The sequence below is a fragment of the Lissotriton vulgaris genome, chromosome 5 (assembly GCF_964263255.1).
Source record: "Lissotriton vulgaris chromosome 5, aLisVul1.2, whole genome shotgun sequence".
Classification (NCBI taxonomy): Eukaryota; Metazoa; Chordata; class Amphibia; order Caudata; family Salamandridae; genus Lissotriton; species Lissotriton vulgaris.
Window position 1 is genome coordinate 314,461,944 of NC_141693.1, and position 22,421 is coordinate 314,484,364.

The window sequence follows — 22,421 nt, forward strand, 5'->3', positions numbered from 1 at the left end:
GTAGAGCACTCGATTTTAACTAGCACGATTTTGCACATTATCACCAAAACATGCACTTTATAAAAAGCATTTTTTTGCACGTTCCCTATATGTGAGACTTGTTGCAACTATGAAATACTTAAATACGTGATTTGGAGAGAATCATGAACATGATGGGCAATGCACTTTATTTTCATAGATGTAATTATAACATAATATATTTATTTGTAAATAGTCTGTAAATATATTAAATTTGCCTAGTTAAGTGTTTACATTGATAGATATTTTTCATGTCATAATCTTGCCTTGTGTTCGTGAATTGTGTACATTGGCGATGAGAATTGTAAATAACTGCTCCGTTCAAAAAGTATTTCTTCTATGTTTATGTTGCATTTAAGTATGATTGGGAACTTTCACAGTATATAAGCACACTTATTGGTTCTTTTCAGTCATGTGATCAAGGCTGCCGTGTTGCAGCCGAAACGCGTCATGCTGGGGACGAAAGAGCAATAAACCACCCTTGAACTAACTTGTCGCAGTGTTTGTGGTCTGTACCTACGTTGAGGACTCTGCACTTTGGCTGAGAGTAGGAGTTGGAACGGATATATATATATATATATATATATATATATATCTCGAACAAACACTCCGACCACTTCCACCAAAGCCTCGGCGGCGAAGAAGGAGAAGCGAACCTCTTATTTTCAGGCAAGATGTTCTTTATTCAACCGTACATATCCACAACAGCAATCGACAGATGACGCGTTTCGGGCTCGAGAGCCCTTGATCACATAGAGACTGGTTTGGTTGAAGCCCTTTTTAAATGATATGCCCCATCATACTTAAGTCACATGGTCAGTAAGTCAGCGTGAAACTAGAAAACAGACTTCGGAAATGACCGCTATTGCAGATAAACAATTTTACACATTATTGTGACATATTAAAATCGTTAACTACAAAAATTTGAAATATGTATATTAGACATTCAACAGGGGCTCAAGTGTTTTCAAAATTAATAATATTTTCATTGCTACCCGATAGACATGACATCATTCCTTTTATCTGTATAAATATGTAAACAAAAAAAGGGAATTAATTCTATACAGATGCCATGACCAGAGTCCAATTAAGTAGTTATCAAACATGATTCATCATAAAGTCTTGTTCGACTCAAAGCTTTTCTGGATAAATCCATATGTAGCGTCTTGTATATATAAAAAAATACTATCTGCATAAATGCCAGAAACTTACTTCATTCATGAAACTGATTTAAAGGATGTGAAAAATTGAGCATAGCAGCAATTATTATTATGTGCATAGAATCGTGCTTAGCGCGAATATCTTCAAAAGTTGGTAATAGGAGATAGCGATGTTAGCGACTGTTTCCAGTCGCTAACATCTTGGCACGCCCACTTTGCATGTCATTAGTGATAAATATCACTGACATGCAAAGCGGGGCCCAAGATGGTCGCTATCTCCTACTAGCTGTCGCTAACTGGTGTTAGCAACAGCTAGGTAATAGGGAGATAATTTTATCTCCGCTTTCTTGGCTTTTAAAGCCAAAAAAGCGGAGATAAACCCCCTTGATAATATGCCCCTTAGTTTCTAATCTCCTGAGTAGTACCTCTCTATTGCCTCCTCTACGCTGTTTCGGAACAGAGGACACCACATAATATTGCAAACAGGTTAAGTTGTTCTCATGCACCTGTTTGAAGTGGCGCGCCACAGGATAGTTAGGATCACTGTGCAAAATTGCGCGTAAGTGCTGTAAAATTCTCACGTGCACCTGTAGCTTAGTGCTACCAATATAATTGAGACCACAGGTGCACGTGAGGACATAGACTGCGAAGTCAGTCTTACAATTGTAGTTACCCACTATTCTGTGTGGTATTGGGCAAAAGGGGGTTTGATACTCAGTTTTGTTAACCCCAAATCTACATGCACGACACGTGGAACATTTATAAAAACCTGGTTTGGGTTTTAGCCAGTTGGAATTAGTTCTAATTTCTGGACTGGTTGGATCCAATATAGACCCCATGTTCCTTGCTCTGCTGAATGTTATAGTCGGACTTTGGGGCAAATTCATTCTCAAAACAGGATCAGTTAGAACTATTGCCCAGTTCTTATTGACAATAGACCTGATTTTCCGTTCGTTCTCACTGAAAGTTGTTATCAGTCTAGGACATTGGTCATTACCTCCATGTCTGAAATGGCCATAGGTTCAAGAGAATTGTTAGAATCCCCTACTTCTTCCCTTGACAGAGGCAACAGGCTTGCTCTCGGTCTAAGAGCGGTTTTGGCTAGTGCTACATTCAGTAATTTATCTGAATAGCCTCGAGCTTTCATTCTCTGTATAGATTCTGCTGCACAGGTGTCGAACTCAGTATCATTACTGCATATTCTCTTGAGGCGTAGAAGCTCTCCATAAGGGATGCTGGCAATAAGATGCCTAGGATGGGAACTAGAGGCATGAAGTGTTACATTGCCAGCGGTAGGCTTCCTAAACAAGGTGCTTTCTACCTTATTGTTTTTGACAAACAATTTAACATCCAGGAACTCTATACTGGAGTCATCAATATGGGAGGTAAAGTGTAGGTTTAAATTGTTCATATTGATATTATCTATGAACTCCACTGCTTTTTGTCTGCTCCCTTTCCATACGATGAAAATATCATCAATATATCTAAGGAAATATTTGATGTTGGTGTCAAAAATTGCTTGGTAGTCCCACCTAAGAACCCATGTCATTTGAGATGTCATCAGTGATGTCATCAGTGATGTCACTGACCATGTCATGAATGATGTAATATGTGACATCATCAGCAGTGGATTGCGGGTGCGCGAAATATAGTTAGTACAACTAACTATATAGGAGCAATTTCAATGGTTTTTTAAATGCTAATTCCTAACTATATAAGGCCTGAAACCTATGGTTTTTTAAGTGAATATATATATATGTGTATATATATATATATATATATATATATATATATATATATATATATATATATATATATACACACACAGACACATAGACATAGTGCACATAGTATGCCCTCAGCAATAAAAAATGTGCAGTTATTACTAAAGCTAAGGCCTGATTTAGAGTTCCGCGGACAGGTTACTCCATCACTAACATGACAGATATCAAGACTACCATATTACAAGTGCTGTTGGATATAAAGCACTTGTGATACAGCAGCCAGGATATCTGTCATGTTAATGTCAGAGTAGCCTGACTCCTACAATTGAAATCAGGCCCTAAATTTTGACTGAAAAAGTGACAACATTTCAGCAAGTCAAATTTTGGGTTTTGTGCTGATCTAACCTTTTTGTGTGTGTTTTGGGGGGAAGGGGTTCAAAAGTCTGCTTTCCTTTTTAACACCCATAGGAAACTTTACTTGCAGCCCAAGTAAAAAAGGCTAAATAGACCACCACCAAACTTGATACAAAACTTATACTTAATTTGTTGGGTGCACTTGAAGGGTTAATTATAGAAATAGCATAATCATTGTTTGCATATTTCTGGATGCTCAAATCCTCTGCTGATAATAAATTCGAAAATTAAACAAATCCCATTTTTCATAGGAGCATCCCAATGCAGGATTCTTGGAGTATTTGAGCAATCTGATTGGCTGGTAGAAACTGAAACTTTTGTTGAGTAAGTCAATATAGTGTGGCAGGCACTGATGCCTGCCTCCTGAAAAAACATCATTGCAGAAACAAGGGGATGTGGGGAGTATCCACTGATTTTAGGGAGAATGTGGAAAGGTAACCAGAAAAGCAGTATCTGCCCACAAAAATAAAAATTAAAAACTCCACATTTAGAAGGCAAGTCCTGCATCCGAATCAGGATGCACAGATTCATTAATCCACTGGTAGACCTGCAATATTTTGAAAAAATATTTGTTTTCAGAATATCTTGAAGAAAAAAGGTAAAAGAACAAAGGTTTACAGTGCAACTATGCATGGCAAAGGCCATGCAGAGGCAGCACTGTGTACACAGGGGCTGGCTCAGGATGGCCAAAAGCTATTCTGTTCCCACCACAGTTCACTATGCACAAAAAAATGAACAAATGATGGACAGAATGTTAGACAAATTAGGCATTCACCCCAAGTTACAGAGCGGAGTTAAATACATTGTTTTTTTTGCTTTCCATTCCATTTCAGGTTAGGCCAAACCATATGGAAATCAGTCTTGACCCTGCTCTCCATGGAAACAGTCCAGCCTGAACTGTCAGGCCAGATCCTCCCTGGACCAGAAACAAGCATCCTGGGACACATTTCGGGGTGTCACCCCATATCAGCCAGGCTAGCTTGATTCCAGTGGAATAGCGAGCACCGGAGCCACACCTGGGCATGCCCTTACCACTTAGAGTGACATTTAAAAAAAGAACAGATGATTGGTGGCATGCAGAACAAATCAAACATCCACCCCCAGCCACAGATCTGGGTCAAATCCATTGTTGTTTTGCTCACTATGCCATTCCAGTATAGACCCAGCCATATGCAAATCAGTCTTGACCCTGCTCTCCATGGGAACAGTCCAGCCCAAACTGCCCAGCTTGGTCCTCCCTGGACCCGAAACAAGCATCCTGGAACCGGTTTGGGGGTATCACCCCACATCAGCCAGGTTAGCTTGAATCATCTGGTGGCATAGCGAGCATGGGACCCTTCCCACTTAGGGCAACAAATGCAAAAAGAACAGATGATGGATGGATGGATGGCTCAGCAAATCACCTCAGTCACAGATCTGGGTTAAATCAATTGGTTTGTTTGCTTGCCATACCAGTTTGGACACAGCCATATGCAAATCAGTCTTGTGTCCGAACTGCCTGGCCAGGTTCTCCCTGGACCAGAAACAAGCATCCTAGGACCAGTTTCGAGGTATCACCCCTCATCAGCTAAGCTGACTTGAATCCAGTGACCTAGCGTGCACAAAACCCACGTCTTGGCATACCCTTCCTACTTAGGGTAACAAATGTAAAAAGAACAGATGATGGACAGAATGCTAAACAAGTCAAAAATTCACCCCCAGTCACAGATCTGGGTTAAATCCATCCTTTTTTGCTTGCCATGCCATGCCATTTCAGTGTGGACCCAGCCATATGCAAATCAGTTGTGACCCTGCTCCCCATGGAAAAGTCCATCACAAACTGCCAGGCCAGGTCTTCCATGGACCAGAAACAAGCATTTTAGGGGTATCTTCCCTCATCAGTCAGGCTACGTTGAGTCCAGAAGTACAGTGAGCACAGGACCCAGGTCTGGGAATACTCTTCCCACTTAGGGTGACAAAAGCAAGAAGAACAGATGATGAATAGAATGTTGAACAAATCAAACATTCACCCCCAGTCACACACCTGGGTTTAATCCATCATTTTTTTGCTCACCACGCCACTCCAGTTTGAACCCAGACATATTCAAATCAATCTTGACCCTGCTCCCTATTGTAACAGTCAAGTCCGAACTACCAAGCCAGGTCCTCCCTGGACCGGAAACAAGCATCCTGGGACTGATTTCACAGTATCACCCCGCATCAGCCAGGCTAGCTTGAATCTGTCGATTGTAAAGAGTGCCTTTTAGAAGCAGGGATCAATGTTTCTAGTCCCTAACCCACCACTAATCCAACGTCCTATATCTGGGCCTACCGGAGCATCTACTACAGCGCCTTCAGGTGGTGCAGAATTCGGCTGCTCGGGCTATCTTCGGCCTTCACAGGCGAGCCAGAGTGTCCTTCCTTTTGCAGTCGCTTCATTGGCTGCCTATCCGGAAGCGGATAGTTTTCAAGGCGTTGACGCTGGCTCATAAGGCTCTTTATGCCTCGGGCGCGAAATATCTGCAACGGAGGCTTACCTTTTATCGCCCGGCCCGATCTCTGCGATCCAAATCTCTCTTCCTTGCGGTGGTCCCTCGAGTAAAGAAGGCCCGCGTAGGGGGTTGCTCCTTCAAGCTGAAGGCATCGCAGCTTTGGAATGCTTTGCCATTGGCTCTACGTAGCACTTCTAATTTGCTGACCTTTAGGAAGGGCCTTAAAACTTGGCTCTTTGCCCCTTAGCATGCTCCCTCCTTTGTTTTGCTGTTTTTCTTTTATCCCACTGTGTTATGTCTTTATGCTTACAAGCTGCCAATAAAAAGCGCTGGGACACTCCAATGGAGTAGCCGTGCGCTACAGAAATCAAAAATAACATAACATAACATAATAAATACATTGGCATTCATGGATTATTGTTCCACTGTACAAATTGCATTTCCCATTGCTCTTGTATTTTAAATCATGGATTATTTTGAAGGACGTCTGATACCACCAAACTGCTAAACGAATGGGCAGATGCTCCCAACCCCACTGCAAGATTCAAACTCTAGACAATATTTTTTAGCGGCACACAAGTAAGGGTGAGTCCAAGGGCCAGAGGTTAATGGGCCATTTTTGTGTCTATGTTTTTTCTTTATGTAAATGCTCATTAATATTATGCAGTTCATATTTTACAACAGTGATCTTGAACATTGTGGAGAGAAAAAGGAGTGGATATGAACGTTGTGCAACCCTTTAGTCCACTAAGTTTCTTCTCCAATAATAGGGACTTTGACCCCGCTTTCAAGTTGTTTTGTGAAAAGCACTTGTCAACAGCTATCCAGATTCAGTCAGTAGGAAAATACTTTTAAATGTAATTCAACAAAAAACTGCAAATCCTTTTTCATCACTCAAGTAGCACCTGCAAGGAAAGATGGGCCAGTTTGTAGGGAAATTCAATGCAAGTATATGGATGTTATACAATTGCTAACCTCCACCGACTAGAGGTAGGACCGTAATATAGCCTTATAGCCCGCCGTAGAGGGCTATACCGGCTATTAAAGGCCTTCTCCAGCGTTAAAGGCCCCGAGCCGAAGGCGAGGGCCTTTAACAAGGGAGAGGGACTTTAATAGTGGTATAGCCCATCTACGAAGGGCTATAAGGCTATTAGAACATTCTGTCACTAGAGGACAGAATGTTCTAACAAAAAAAACAAAGCCTTTTGGGAGCGTGAGGGGATTGGAATCCCCTCAGGTTCCCTGAAGCCTTTGTTCACAGCCAGAGCTGCGAACAAAGAAACATTGGAATGTTGGAGCTCCAGGCTTATACCAGCCATTATAAGCCCGGAGCACTCCATTGTTTTCAATGGAGCTCCCACATTCCAATGTTCTAATTAGAATTTAAACACGACTTTGCTTGTACGATATAACTTTGCATAGCCCTAGTCTGAAGCAGTGTTGACAGTCCCTCCCTGTATTAAGTCCTCCAAATGTTGTATTTACAGATGATCCCGATAATCTCAAACACGGGACAGAAAGCAATAACTTTACCCTGGCGCCCCTTCACAAAATCTATGCTCTACTGTTGCTGGCACACACTGGGTACTGTGGGCCCACCCTGGGCATGTGACATGCCATACTTATCACAAACAGAGCTGCTATTGAAGTGAGCAGCTGTAAACAACAACACTTTGGCCTGAATATCCTCAAGATGATACAGTGTGCTTGTAACTACACAACATTTATTTTGCAGATTGTGGGCCTCATTTATGAGCCCCCACCGGCACTATTGCACTGCCAGAACATCACTTGTTTGACGTTTCGGTGGCACAATGTGCCACTGGCCTATTTATAAGGCCACGTAAAGCCATGTTATGTGGCTTTTCATGGCCTTATAAATATGTGTCCCTTCCACGCATAAAACTGTGTGAAAGGGGCATCCCATGGAGGTAATGGGGGTATTCCCGGCAACATCCATGGCTTTTTCACACTGTCCCAGATTTACGAAAAATCGTAAGTCTGAGGCAGCGCCAAAAACCTCACCAGGGGAGGCTTATGGGAGGCACAACAAGGAGAAATATGTCTCCTTGTTTTTCCTCTTTCTATGTGTGCTGCATCCTAAAGCACACATAGAAAGAGGAAAAAGCCTCTTGTGGTTGTTTTTTTGCAGGAAGGTTTTCTTTCCTGCACAAAAATAATCATCCCCGCAAAGCAGAAACCCTTGCACCATGGTGCAAAGGTTCCTGCGTTGGCGCACAGCAGCCATTGTGTGCCGACCTGCTGCGCCGCCCTGCTGTGCTGCCCTACGGCAACAAAAAATTAACTTTGGTCCTGTGTAATTTGACTGCTACATCCATTTGCATTGAATCTTTCATCAAAGTCCATTTCACCCAGCTTACCACCAACAAGCTTCCTACCTACAGACCATATGTGGAGTACCATAAGTGTTTGGTATGCAGATTTTTCCTTGCCCGTTGACTACTTAGAATCAAATATCATGTTGGATGAGACCTCTGTCTGCTGTTACATTGGAGCCATGGTTGCTTTCTGTGCCATTTGCTTCCTCCACACTCATATTGTACAACACTTCAAATTCATTTGTCAAGCATATTGCAATATTTCATAAATGCACGCTCTCCCTTACTGAAGTATTTGCTATCACATTTAAATTATTCAGCATTGATTCCACCTTTCTATCCAACAGTTTCATAGGTTACATGTCTTACGAAATAAATGTGGTCCATCATGGCGTTTGTCTGAATGGACATATACATGCAAGAAAATCAGACGACCTACTTGAGCTCCATCAATGGGATACTTTTATCCATAAAACAAGACATCTTAATTTTTTCTGGAACTTTGCATTCTTTTCCAGGACTTCTAACCTGATTTATAAATGGGAGAAACCCGTCTTTGAGGTGTGTTCTGGTCCAATGAATTATTCACCGTTCTGTATCACCTGTAACGCCTAATATGTTCGCCGATAGTCACCATCATCCCTCTTTTACCCGTCCCCTATCCTTCTCAATCCAAATAACTGACTAATATCCACCACTCAAATTACTTTCATATTTCACTATACTAATTCAACACTAATCCTTAATGGGTTCCGGAGTAGCGTGCTACTCACCAAAAAAAGTGCCTCAACACCCCATCAGGGGTAACAAGCGCTATATATATATACATATATAAAACATATTTATTTTTCAGAAACATACACATTCACTGGATGGTGTCATCAGTGATGTCACTGACCATGTCATGAGTGATGTAATATGTGACGTCATCAGCAGTGCATTACACGCGCAAGTTATAGTGAGTCCAACTAACTATAACGTGGAATTTCAATGGTTTTATGTCAGTAAAATTTGCAGCTAACTATAACTAGTGTGAAACCTATGGTTTTTTCAGTGAATTTAATAGGTTTTTTATATGCTAATTCCTAACTATAACTGGTGTGAAACCTATGGTTTTTTCAGTGATATATATATATACAAACCTTTTTCCCTCTTTTACTCCTTCGCTATCCTTCTGAATCCAAATAGCTGACTAACCAATCACCCACTCAAATTACTTGCATATTTCACTATACTAATTCAACACTAATACTTTATGGGTTCCGGAGTAGCATGCTACTTGCCAAAAAAAGCATCTCAACACTCCATCAGGGGTAATAGGCGCTATATAAATGCTAACTTTTTTCCCTCTTTTACCCCTTCGCTATCCTTCTGAATACAAATAACTGACTAACCAATCCACCACTCAAATTACTTGCATATGTCACTATACTAATTCAACAGTAATCCTTTATGGGTTCCGAAGTAGCGTGCTACCTGCTAAAATAGCTCTTCGCCGCCTCGTCAGGGGTAGCAAGCACTATATAAATGCAATTACAATACAATCGTTTTCATCTGTTTTATAAACATTTACAGCCTTCTGATAATAATGAACCTGAAGTAGATATGTTTTTCCACTCACAATTCTTCTTTTGCCATAGCTTTAACAACAATGCTCTGAGGTTCACATGTCAACTTCGGAACATCCACTGTATTTTTATTTTCCTTTCTGGCTGCCTCTCCAGGGACGCCATTCTCAATTTCCTCGGATTTCCAGCATTATTGTGATCTAGAGGTTGACCAATAATGCCTCTGCTGTCTCTTTTGCTCTGCCTTCAATTTCCTCATTAATTTATTTCATCACCATTATGACACTGCAGAGTCCAGAAACAAGGTAAAGCAGACATGTAACAGACTTCCTTTAGGCATGCTTCCTCCACCGTCTCATGCTCCAGTTTGCAATGATGTGGGTTGCATGTGCCTACACGTAGCATTGCAACAAGTCCTCATGCGGTCTCTGTTGGGAAATCCGGGGTTTACCATTCACCTTATTACCTATCTCATTGTATACAACTATGAATCGTATCCCAAGAGTTTTTCCCTAGTGTTCATCTCTCCCTTGATCTGGGGCTACGCGCATGCTATGCACGCTCTCTACATACATTCATACATAGTCATGTGATACTATAGAAGGCCCTGTTTTAGGAATGGCTCTAGGCAAGATCTTTTAATTTTACTAAATTTATGTATAGGATGTATTTCCTTATAGAGGCTTTTGCTCAGCCCACTTCATCTATTGGTCTGCTGCTGTGTGGTTCACAGTTTTTTTTCACCCACCAATGCACACAGCATAAGGTAATGTATCAGCCCATTGCTTATTTCACAGTGAGTGATAGCATTTTACGATTTCACAAGAAGCACATCCAAATGCAAGGACGTTCCCTCCAGTGCCTCGGATTACTATGGCAATGTGTCCTTGTTGAGAAAAGATATTTTTCCTTATAGTTAGTTTTTGTTATTGATTGACGAGGACCCAGAAATGTCCATAACAATAATGTTTTGCCAAATCTAAAAAAAAAAATAGGTATTGACTAAGCCAAACGTCAGTGCCAATCCTACTCGCTCTGCCAATGCTTATTTGAATTTGCAATCATTCAGGTCTGTGAAACAAAAACATTTTTGGGTCCAGCCTACTAGACAGTGCAAGCTGTCTAGTTGCAAAAGAACTATAGTGTTCTTGTCAAGAACTTACAGGGGTTAAGTCCCACACATTGCTTACCATTGGTTGGCTTTATGTCACTCTCTTTAGCTTGCTTCTTGATTGATGGCTTTGCTTGTCTAGTTTGTGTTTGTCCCTCCCCTGAAGCATAGCCTCTTTACTTTTTCTTAATTGGTTGACTTGTGCCTTCCCAGGGTGCACTTTTAGGGACCCTGGAGTTGCGACCTACGGACCAGGACGCCATGACTTTGCTCGTTAGTAGGTCTCTGAGATTTATCATGAACTTCTGTGGCTATTTGACATAAGGACTTACATTACAGACTTTTGTGTGGAGACTGTTATAGCACAATTGACGTTCTTAGTAAACTACACTCTTTCAAAATCCACCACAATTGACTCTAATCCCCGGGTAGAAGTTGTACTACCTACTGCGGGACTGCGAAAATTTAGTTTAGTTTTCTACAAAATTTCTGTGGACTTGTTGCTGTTCAGCGTTACAACGGTGTGACAAAGGCGGTGGCCTTTTAGAGTTGGAGGTCTCGGCCTGGACAAATTATACCAGTTTTGTCTAAACTACGTCTGTGTACAATTCTGAGAGAGCCCTGAGGAAGTTCCTTTAATAGGAACGAAACGTGTTGGCTGTTGTCGAGTGTTTGTATGAAGAAAAAATAAAGAACTTTTTTTCAAATTAATTATCCATTTTTGTGACTTCCTGCCTGGTGCTGCCTCCACTCTTGCATTGAATTTCGTCTCTGGATTTTCAATGGGACCAAGCTGCAGCAGGTCCCGTGGTGGGCTAGCACAGGACTTTACTCAACAAGGGACTTCATGATTGATGTGCTCAGCGTAAAGTCAGCTGCAGGTTCATTTTGTTAAACGTTTAGGGAACTACTTTTTTTCTTTTGATTCAGAACTACGCCAGGGTGCATGCATTTTCCAGATCTCTGCCTCTTAGGTTTTACTCTATCTTTCATTTGCCAAATACTCACCCCTCTGCTCTGTGTTTGCTTTCTATATCATGGCTGTTCACTTTCTTTTTTATATACTTCTCCCGCCCACTCTGCACTCCGTGTAGCTGCCACTCTCATGTGCTTCTCCCCCGCGCCAGAGTTATTGTGTTCTGCATGTGCTTCTCCCCTACCCCGTGTTGGTCTCTTCCTCATTTCCCCACCCAGTTCACATTGCTGCACCCCAACCCACTCCACCACCATTCTTCCATTGCCCCCACACCCTGCAGTTCTTTTTTTAAATATATATTTTTAGGGAACGTCAGGCAGCAAATTACTGACGGCCCTCCTTAAAAGTCCTTTCGTGCACTTACAATTTCTTTGTTTTTATCAATCAACCAAAGATCATTGATCAAAAAATACAAGAAAATTGACAATTCTGCAGGCAGGCTCATGCGTGGTGATGCATGCACGTGCCTACAGAATTACGCGACCACCAACCCTGGCAACATCCTCGGGTTTTTCTTTTTTGCTGATACTCAGTGCTTGAACTGGAAAAATAGAAGTGCAGGTACTCTGGGGCAAAGCACCTGCTTGTTTCCGAGAAGTGCCGGTGCTCGCCCTCTCATTTGCTTAAGTTGGTTGCCTGCCTTTCTTCAAAAGGTGGATCTCCTTCAGTTTTTGAAGCCCAATTTGGATCTTCACGAAAAGTAAAACATGCATGCCAAAGAATGGTGCTGTCCTCAACAGTCCCCGCCCCTCAAGAAATGAAGCGCTTGGGTAGGCGAGCTCCCCCTCCCCAGCCTGAGCACTTGCATCCTACAAAACACTGAAAGCAGAAATTTCACCCTGCGCGGAGCGCTGAACAAGCCCCTTAATAATAATAATGCCAGGCTGGCTAATTACAGCTGCCGATCTTTAATTCCACATTTAGTTCATGATGACGCGCGAGCAGGATGCTTTTGAAAGTAAAATTCTTGAATGTCTGGGAGCGGCGCAGCTGTGTGCTTGAGTGGTGGGAGGGATGAGTCAGTGCGGGCTACTGTAGCTCCTCACGATCGGCATCATCAAAACAGGTAGGTGCACATATGGAAAATGATGTTGTCTTCATATTTTAACAAAAGATCGGTTGCTTTTCTGCCTTTCATGCTCATTTTGTAGGTCTTGCAATGATGAAACGCGGGCTTGGATCTCACGATATTCGAAAGTGCGACCAGCAGTATTGTAGAAAGGTCTCTGCAGAGGGTCGAATAACCCTGGTCCTTTCATCTGAGTGATGTCTATAGTAAACAATTTGAAGATGGGGTGAGCAGGGGCGTAGCTACAGGGAGGGGGTGCTTGGGGTGTTATACACCCCCTAATACATTTATTTTCTGATGAATAGTTGGGTACAGGTGCTATCAGTCGAATCCCACCTGGGATTATTGCATAGGCACAGACAAAAAACGCGCACACCCTCTGTCCCTCTCTCTGTTTGAAAAGCCTTAAAAATGTTGGTTATTTCACTAAAAATTGTTGGCCTCATTTTACAATATTTTGACGCACGGCAGTGCAGCACGCCTTCCTGCTGCACTGCTGTGTATCAAGTTAAAGGGCAGGAATGCTCCATATCTACAAGATTCAGCGCGTTTCTGTCCTTCTCCCTTGCGCCCGTGCACAAACAGCAGCCGTGCGCCAGCGCAGGCACCCGTGCGTCATTTTGCAAGGGTGTCTGTGCTGAGGGGGTGATTGTTTTTGCGCAGGAAGGGACACCTTCCTGCACAAAAACAATCATTAAAGGCATTTTGTTCATTCTATGCATGCGATAGAATGCAGCACGCGAGGAAAGAGGAAAAAACAAGGAGCAATAAAAGTATTTTTCTCGCTGCGCCTCCTTACACCTCCCCTGGGGAGGCATAGGATTCTGACGCATTCCCAGGTTTACAAAATGTTATAAATCTGGGATTGCGTCAAGTTCCATGGATGTTGAATGGGAAAACCGACAGCAACACCCATGGAACGCCCCTTTCACACAGTTATGCATGAAAAGGAAACATATTTACAAGTCATGAAAAGTCACGCAGGGTGGCTTTATATGGCATTCTAAATATGGGGAAGCCCATTTCGCTGCAGGTGTGTCGAGAAAAGTGACACATTGGCGGTGAAATGGGCTTATAAATAGGCCCCTGTGTGTTTTCTCAGTTAGTACTCCTACTAATCCGCAATCCTCTCCCTTTCCATTGCCCCTTAACCCTTTCCTTGCTGCCGTCGGCCATTGGCCGACGGCAACACTACCTTCCCAGTGCTGCGGTCGGCCAATGGCCGACGGAGCCCACCCGGGCACGGAAACGCCCGCACCGCGGCGGAATTACCGCCGCGGTTAACGGGTTAAGCCCCTCTTGTGCGCCCTGCTTGTTGTATAATGTATTTTACCATTATATGCCAGCTTGAAAGTCAGAAAATCTGAAGCTCACCCCCCACAATCTTACTGAACAAGCTACGTGCCTGAGGGTGAGAACACAATATGGCCGCTGTTGAGACACCAAAGGTTTAAGAAGGGGTCCTTATTCACTGTGCGTAATCTGTAATAGAAAATGTGCCGGGCCCAAAGTTTTGCCCAGAAGCCCTAGCTATCGAATGCCAGGGTTGCCAAATACCAAGGTTGCACATTCTTGATTCCACCTCATGCCTCTTCAATCCACCACTAGACACTCTCTGCCCCGTTATCTCGCTCCTGTAGGTTCTTTTTCATCCCTACTTTCTCCATTCGTAACAGTTTTTCTGTATTTCTCTTTCTCCTCTTTTACTCCTTTTTGTTTTTGGCTCTATCTTCCCCTGCATCAAAATCTGTTGAAGAAAAATAAAGCCTGGTCCCCAAAACTAAGTGCCTGTGGGACTAACCTGCAACCACCCGCTCAAATTAAGGACTGCACTCACCAGAAATATAGCTTACCCACTTATCTACAAAGAAGTGTACACATCAACCAATTTTCAACTCTTCTTGCAGCACTCAAAATATCTCCAACAGGGCATCTCATGCAACTACCAAAATGGATGTCCGAACCCACACTCAACATAAGACAAAAGGTATCTGACCACCAGCTGAACATCACCTTTAGGGAATTTTGTGCACACATTTTTAATTTCAAATTTTGTTTTATTGAGTTTAACACATTTTTAAAAATCACAGTGCCCACATTCAACTACATACTGAGGGTATCTCATGACAAGAATATAAAGGTTGCCTGATTACCCCCACATAATATAAAGGTTGCCTGATTACCCCCACATAAGACATCAGTCAAAGTATCTCATGTACAGCACCCACAATCACATGCAACAGAACAACACTAGCAGGTGAAGGAGCATTTCACCCTAAAACCCGTTTCCTCTACATTTGCTTCTGAACATGCATACAGCACTTAGTACCTGCCTTGTGGTCATAAAGAATGTATTTCACAAAATCACATGGTTTGCAACAGCAAAACAGTGTGTTGCAATGTAATAAAGATTCTGTGAATAGGAAGACTCAGTCCTAGCTCAGAGTCTTTTGCAACCCAACCCACAGGACTTCCAAAGGAAAGAGGACTTGTAATGGGTGCCCGCCCTCTCTTATGTGCTTCCGAGACCCGAAAGAGGGTGTTAATCCTTTCTCAATATGGAAGCTGTCCAAGAAGTGGACATTGAAGCAGAAGACTGTGGTCCTGAGGAACATTGCTTGTTACCCTCAATATCATCTACTGCATGCTGACTTTTTATTTTGTAGGCAGCCCCTTTATAAAAAAAAGATGGCCTTCATTAAATGCAGGGCAGGAGGTCCGCCTTGGCTCTATTTACTTGAATTCGTGGCCACTCGTTGCAAGACGCAAAGGGACTCCGACTCCTGCCTCATTAATGTCAATAAGGCTTGAATGTTTGCAACTCCTGCAAATGGGCATTTTGCAGTGCGGCTGTTTAATACATCAGGGATCATGGAAAACCAAGTTGGGGCTCAAAAACCTGTTGGTTCAAAAACACCGCCATGGTCGCAATGACACCTCAGTTCGGGCTGGACTGTTTCCATGAGGCACAGATCTGAACTGGGGTGGCTTGGTGAGCAAAATAACAATGGATTAAACCCAGATCTGTGACTGGGGGTGAATGTTTTGCCATTGTGCAACATTCAGTCCATCATCTTGTGTATTTTGCTATTCACCCTATGTGGGAAGGGTATGCCAAGACGTGGGTCCCGTGCTCACTCCACCACTGGAGTCAAGCTATCCTGGCTGAAGACAGCTGATAGCCAGAAACCGGTCCTAGGATGCTTGATTCGGGTCCAGGGAAGACATGGCTTGGCAGTTCGGGCTGGACTGTTTCCATGAGGGTCAAGACTGATTTGCATATGGCCATGTCTGAACTGGGGTGGCATGGTGAGCAAAACAACGATGGATTAAAATCAGATCTGTGACTGGGGGTGAACGTTTTGCCATTGTGCAACATTCCGTCCATCATCTTGTGTTTTTTGCACCTCAGTACACCCTGCCATTATGTCTCTCTGTACTGCTGATCTTTGCTTTATCTTCTAGATCTTCACATTTGCTTAGCTTAATGCCAGCCTACTGGGCTCCTGGTGATTAAAGGAATCCCTTGGCAGGATACAGCACAGCAGAACTTCACTCTCACAGATCAGCCGATGGCATTACCCTTATTAGGGGATTGCTAAGCCTAGACCCAGGCTGTCTGTGAGACTATGGGATGTGGAAAGCAAGGTTGGGTCAACCGATTTCTCCTGTGTATCACAAATAGCTATTTCCGGCCGTCAACAGTGTGCTCTTCTTTTTAAAGTGCCATATTTCATGTGTTATGTTGTTTTTGACGCCATCCTTCACCCCATGTCCTGTGAACAAAGATAACCCAGCGGACACAAGAAAACGAAGGTGGGCTTGGCTACCCATTGCAAGCAGCAACATCCACAGGCTTGGGGTGGCACATCAAATCTGCAATGTGGCCTTTTATGTTCATAGGAAGATAGAGCTTACAGAATCCAAAATACAACAGTGCAATGGAAAATAAACAGCAGCACAGAATGAGAGAAAAGCATCAGAGGAAATCAGGGCTTTAGAGAAGTAAACGTGACCATAGAGAATAAGTCAAAGCCATATATTATACGACTGGGTCCTACTGGGGAAACCTGGAGTACAGAGAATGAAACAAGATCATACAGAATGCAGCAAGGTATTCATAATAGAACATCGCTGTCTACAAATGAGGGGCAGAGCTATTCAAATAGACCATACAGAGGGAACCTGACTATACAAAAGTAAACATGGCTGTACAAAATAAATCAAAGCCGGTTATAGCGCAACTGCACTAAGGAGAATAAAACAGGGGCACAGAGAATGACAGGATCATAGAGAATGCAACAGGTCCAATATAATAGAACATGACTCCCTACAAGTGATTGAACGGGACTATACAAATAGACCATACAGAGGGAAACTGGATAATACAGAAGTAAAAATAACCGCACAAAATAAATCATGGCCATAAATAGCACAAATGCAATAAGGCGAACAGAACTGGGGCACGGAGAATAAGACAGGATCATATAGAATGCTACAGGTCCAACATAATAGAACATGGCTCTATGCAAATGATTGAACGAAATATGATGGCAAAACAAAGCCATATAGAATTGATGAAAGTCATATAGCGTGCTACGCCTTGCTAATACCAGCCACATATAAGCTCAGAAAGAGAAAAAGAAAAAACATTACAAAACTCTGTAAAAAAACAAATCTTGCCACGTCTTCTGTTTGAGGACACACACACCCAAACCCTCAAATCCACAATCCTTTTTGAAACGTCCCCTCTCCTCCTTTTCTGAACACAGCCCCATGTGTGTATTCTGGACATCAAACGTGAAACTGAGGCTTCGTTCTTTGCAAAGCCATTGAACCTTTCAGTCATCTGGATGCCAGTAATGTATGCTGAAATATAGGAGGGCGTCAGGGGGAAATCTGCTCTGCACAGGATATGAAACTGGCCAAACATAACTGTGCCGACCCCGAAACGGAAATGCCAGTAATGCTCTGAGCGATCTGTATGTTTTTACTGAAAAGCAATATCTGCTAGAGGCGTCCTCGGGTGTAATCAGTACAGTTCTCAGAGAGGTTGGCAATAAAAACAGCTTTTGGTGTGAAGGAGGCGAGTTCTAAGAATCCTCTTTTCAACTGCCGCAGCTGATTTTAGATTTGGCTAGCCAAGGCCTTTTTATTTTACTACAATTACACATGTAACATACTCACTTGCGGGGCGTTCAGCCAGCTCGCTTTATCCATTGGTCTCTTAATGCGTCATTTAGTTTTTGTTCTCCCTCTGCAGTCTACAGCATGGAGCAATTAGTCAGCCACTTTTGGCCTTTGGCTGACTTCTGTGTGAGTGGGCATTCAACTCTTTCCGGGGGCATATTCACACAAAGTTGTTTCCTAAATATCAGAGGCCACTATGGCAAGGCGCACATTTTGAGATGAAAAAATAGTTTTGTCTTTACGCAGTTTTTAGGTCGAGCCTATAGCGGCGGCGCACATGCGCTGCTCGCTTTGGGAGGCATGCAGTATTTTTTATTTTTTTTAAATAAAATTTTATTGAAACAAAAACAGAGTATAGTCAGCAATTCAATAGCATAATGACATTAGAAATATGACAAGGTATACAGTGTAATCACATACAGTTCGTCTCAACTGGAGTCGCGGTGCAGAGGTCTCGGTCTTTCCATAGCCATGTCAGCAGTAGGAGAGCTGCAGATCTCACCCCTATAAGCATTCCAATGCCCCCACTTTTTGTCCCATTTTTTGGGGCAGCCCCTAAGCTTATAGACGGTCTTTTCAGCTAGGGAGGCATGCAGTATTCAGTGTTAGCCTGTAGGTAGTGTGACTAGACCCAAAACATTGCTTCAAAATATGCGAACTACATATCTGCCTTTGAATGAAGAATAATTAAAATGAAGCAATGGTTCTTACAGGTATCGTTTATGCACGATCATACCTATGAAGGACAAATAGCCTCATACAACCAGTGTTCATATCAGCGACGGCTCGTGGAGGGAGTTACGGTGGGGCAGGAGGGTGGGGAGGGGGAGGGGCAGGGTGGAGGTTGCTAAAAACCGGCATATGGATAATTGCAGGTAAGTAAACAATTTAATTAATAAAACGAATTTCGAAGTGCGCCTTGCATCGCAAAATGCAATGCAGTGCGAGCTACGAAATTCGTTTTATTAATTAAATTGTTTACTTACCTGCAATTATCCATATGCCGCTTTTTAGCAACCTCCACCCTGCCCCTCCCCACCCTCCTGCCCCACCGTAACTCCCTCCACGAGCCGTCGCTGGTTCATATAGTAGGGAAGAAACAGAAAACCATCATAAAAGTTATTGAGAAATGTAATTTCTTCAGTTATCAATCAAACTCAGGGACAAATAAGAACCTCAAAAAGAAATACATTAATTAGTGTAGTGTTACCTCAATGTGATACCCATCGCAAAATAAAATAATCAACAATAGCTTGGTATCTAACAAACAACCATCTAAAAAATATTTTTGTACAATAGACAAAGATTCCTTTACTGCTTTTCGCGCTATGTGCTGACGATGTTCAGCCCTAAGAAAGACACAAGGGTCTCATCAGGACAGTTATATTATGGGGTCATCTGTGAAAATGAGTAAAGAACAATACTCATTGCAGCATTTCCCTATTCAGTTGGACACTTCAGGTAATAATCCTCTCGTTCTCCCAGTTTTCTGCTATAACTCAGATGTCCACCTTCTAAATTGTTCTTAACTCATTTTTACTGATGTCCTCATATTATAATTGTTCTGATGAGATCCTTGCACCCTTCTAAGGGTTGAAACATCATTGACACATAACAAGCAAACCAGTAAAGGAATCATTGTCTATTATACAAAAAATATTTTTAGGTAGTTGATTGTTAGTAACAAACCAGCTCATGTGTAACCATGCTTTTTGTTGACGATTTTATTTAGTGATGGCCGTATCATTAGGGTGACATTGCACTAACCCTTGTATTTATTTTTGAGAGTCTCGGTTAGGGTCTTGTTTGTCACTGAGTTTGATTTATAACCAAAAACAAATTAAATTGCTTGATGATTTTTATGGTGGTTTCTGTTTATTCATTACTATATGACATTGATTGCATGAGTTTATGTATCCTCCAAATGTATGATCTGGCACAAATGATACCTGGATGAACCATTGTTGCATTATAATTGTATGATAGATACCCAGGTTCTCATGGGTGTAAGGGTTGCTCCTGTAGTCTTTTAAACATTTCAATGGCAAAGGCACCTCAAACCTGGCCAATACTGACTTTAAAAACAGAGGGCCATATTATCCAGAAAGGGCGATACATTATCGCGGCTTTTATCGGCCGGAAACTGCCGCTAAAGCGGCGATAATGGGCTTGATAATATGCCCTTGTGAATTGCCATAGAAGCCCAGATTCTGTTATTAACCTGGGCTTCTATGGGAATTCACAAGGGTATATTATCAAGCCCATTATCGCCGCTTTAGTGGAAGTTTCCTGCCGATAAAAGTGGCGATAATGTATCGCCCTTTTGATAATATGGCCCAGGGTGCGGACAGACAGAATATATTTGCATTTTTTTAAAATGCCAATAGCAAACTGGGTCAGTCATTGTAGAGGAATCCAGGAAATGGATACCTTTGGCACTTCTGACAACAGTATTAGCAGTGATGAATAATTTACATGGCTTCCAAGGGAAAGAACTGCAGGTTTTATGGTACACGCGCAAATATGTCAGCCTACTCTATTTTTAAGATGTTTATATCCAGATCTGTTCTGATTTTTCATGAAGATTCTAGTCAACAAGTCCTTGAGACTTTATGCTTGACGTTCCTTATCATTTCAATTTCAAATTAAAATAATAACCCAATTGTTTGACATTAAGACTTGAATTATGATCACTTTTTTTTATTTTTCAGCATTTATTTCTCCATTTGACTAGGAAAGTCGTACACATGCCACTCAACCCTTTTGTGATCTGCTTTTTAAAGTTTGTAATCTTATTTAATATTTCCTTTGGTGACAGGTCACTCTTTTTACTTATCCAAATTCCTAACTAGGAGGATTTCTGATTGAGCTGGTGAGCTGGTATGAGATTCTTGAATGTGTGTTTGCTTCACTACCCAGAAGATGGCTCAAAAGTAAAGGTTGATTTAGGGGAAAACTATCACTGTAATCTCACAATCGAGAAGTAATGTAAAAACAGTAAGGAAAATGTCACATAATTAGCTGAACATCTGAATACATAATTAGTTGAAAATGTGTATGAAATGCTTTATGGGCCCTTCATGAGAAGACTGTGCTCTCTCCTTTCTATTAAATCATGTTGATTGGGAATTGTTTGACCTTCCAGTATCCCTTTTGCTCGGGAAACATCCTTTACAATGCAACTTTTACAACGCACTACCATTACGACACAACTTTTACAACGCAAGTCATTACAACGAATTGCGCTGGAGGGCGCTCTAAGATAGGGAATAGTTTAATTACTATCCAACACCTGCACTACTATCCACGGGGACTGGAGTTGGAATAGTAAATTAAACTATTCACTATCCAGCGCCCCCCAACGCAAGTCGTTGTAACGACTTGCGTTGTAAAAGTTGCGTCGTAATGGCATGAGTTGTAAAAGCATGCATTGTAATGACATACATCCCTTTTGCTCACCCTCAGGGAATGCCGGGATGCTCTGACCTTCCTTTTAAAATACAATATCCTTATCCAAGGTTCTGGCCTGATCTGATTACATTCCAGCAATAAAACCTTTCAAAATTGAAACAATGTTGGTTAAAAAATAATCAGATTCCTTGAGCTGCACCCTCAATGCAAAGAATGGGTGCTTGAAATGTCATAAAGGTTCCTATGGATTGCGGCAGCACTCAGCTGTTTGCTGTTCTTTTCTCATTCAAACTAAAAAGAAAATATAAGACCACACTAAAACATCATGTGGGAGAAAAGTTTGCCTTTAATCATAAAAATCTGCATGGTTTAATATATGTAAGTTCAACATCTCAAATCTTATGTTGTGTTATTTTTCTTCATTTATTTGTCATTTTTTATATGTATGTAGTTTTTGTAAATAACACTTTACACTTTGGAACCAAAATATAAGAAGTCATACAAAAACCATAACACAGCTGACTCAATCAATTCTGAGGGTACATTATAGAGTGGAGAAGTGTGGCTCAGGGGTTAGAGGCGGCAGACCCGGAAGCTGAGATCGGCCCTGGACCAGGGTTCAATTCCCCGCCTCGACGGGGCTTGGGCTCAATAATTCCTCGGACTTGATAATTCTCGCTCCGCTACCTACTCGACTCACGGGTTCACACTCTGCGACTCTGGGCAATAGCTTGCTTAATCTCCACAACGGCCCCTCGCGGCGGGATGCCTGGCTTTCACCTTGTGGATACCCTGCCGGGGTTATCTCACAGGGGAATACCAGGACGGGTTCCCTAAGCAAGCGCTTAGATGCCTGCGATGTGGGCGGTTTGCGCTATATAAATACATGTACATTACAGAAATCCAAACCAATGTAGTTATTTTCAAGATTGTCCACTTGTTGGAATATTATTCTCCAAATATCATTTTA

At 42.1% G+C, this 22,421-nt stretch overlaps 1 protein-coding gene across 2 annotated transcripts in view; it reads left to right on the forward strand.

The window, feature by feature from the left end:
* LOC147710802 (glutamate receptor U1-like) overlaps nucleotides 1-22,421 on the forward strand; it is a 193,742-nt gene that overhangs the window by 61,178 nt on the left and 110,143 nt on the right. The window contains exon 1 of one of the 2 annotated variants that reach the window (XM_086921547.1): nucleotides 12,825-12,847. The exons of the other annotated variant lie outside the window; for it this stretch is intronic. The gene's annotated coding sequence lies outside the window, so the exon portion shown is untranslated. Of the gene's footprint in view, nucleotides 1-12,824; nucleotides 12,848-22,421 lie in introns of those variants that run through there. 2 annotated transcript variants of the gene reach the window in all.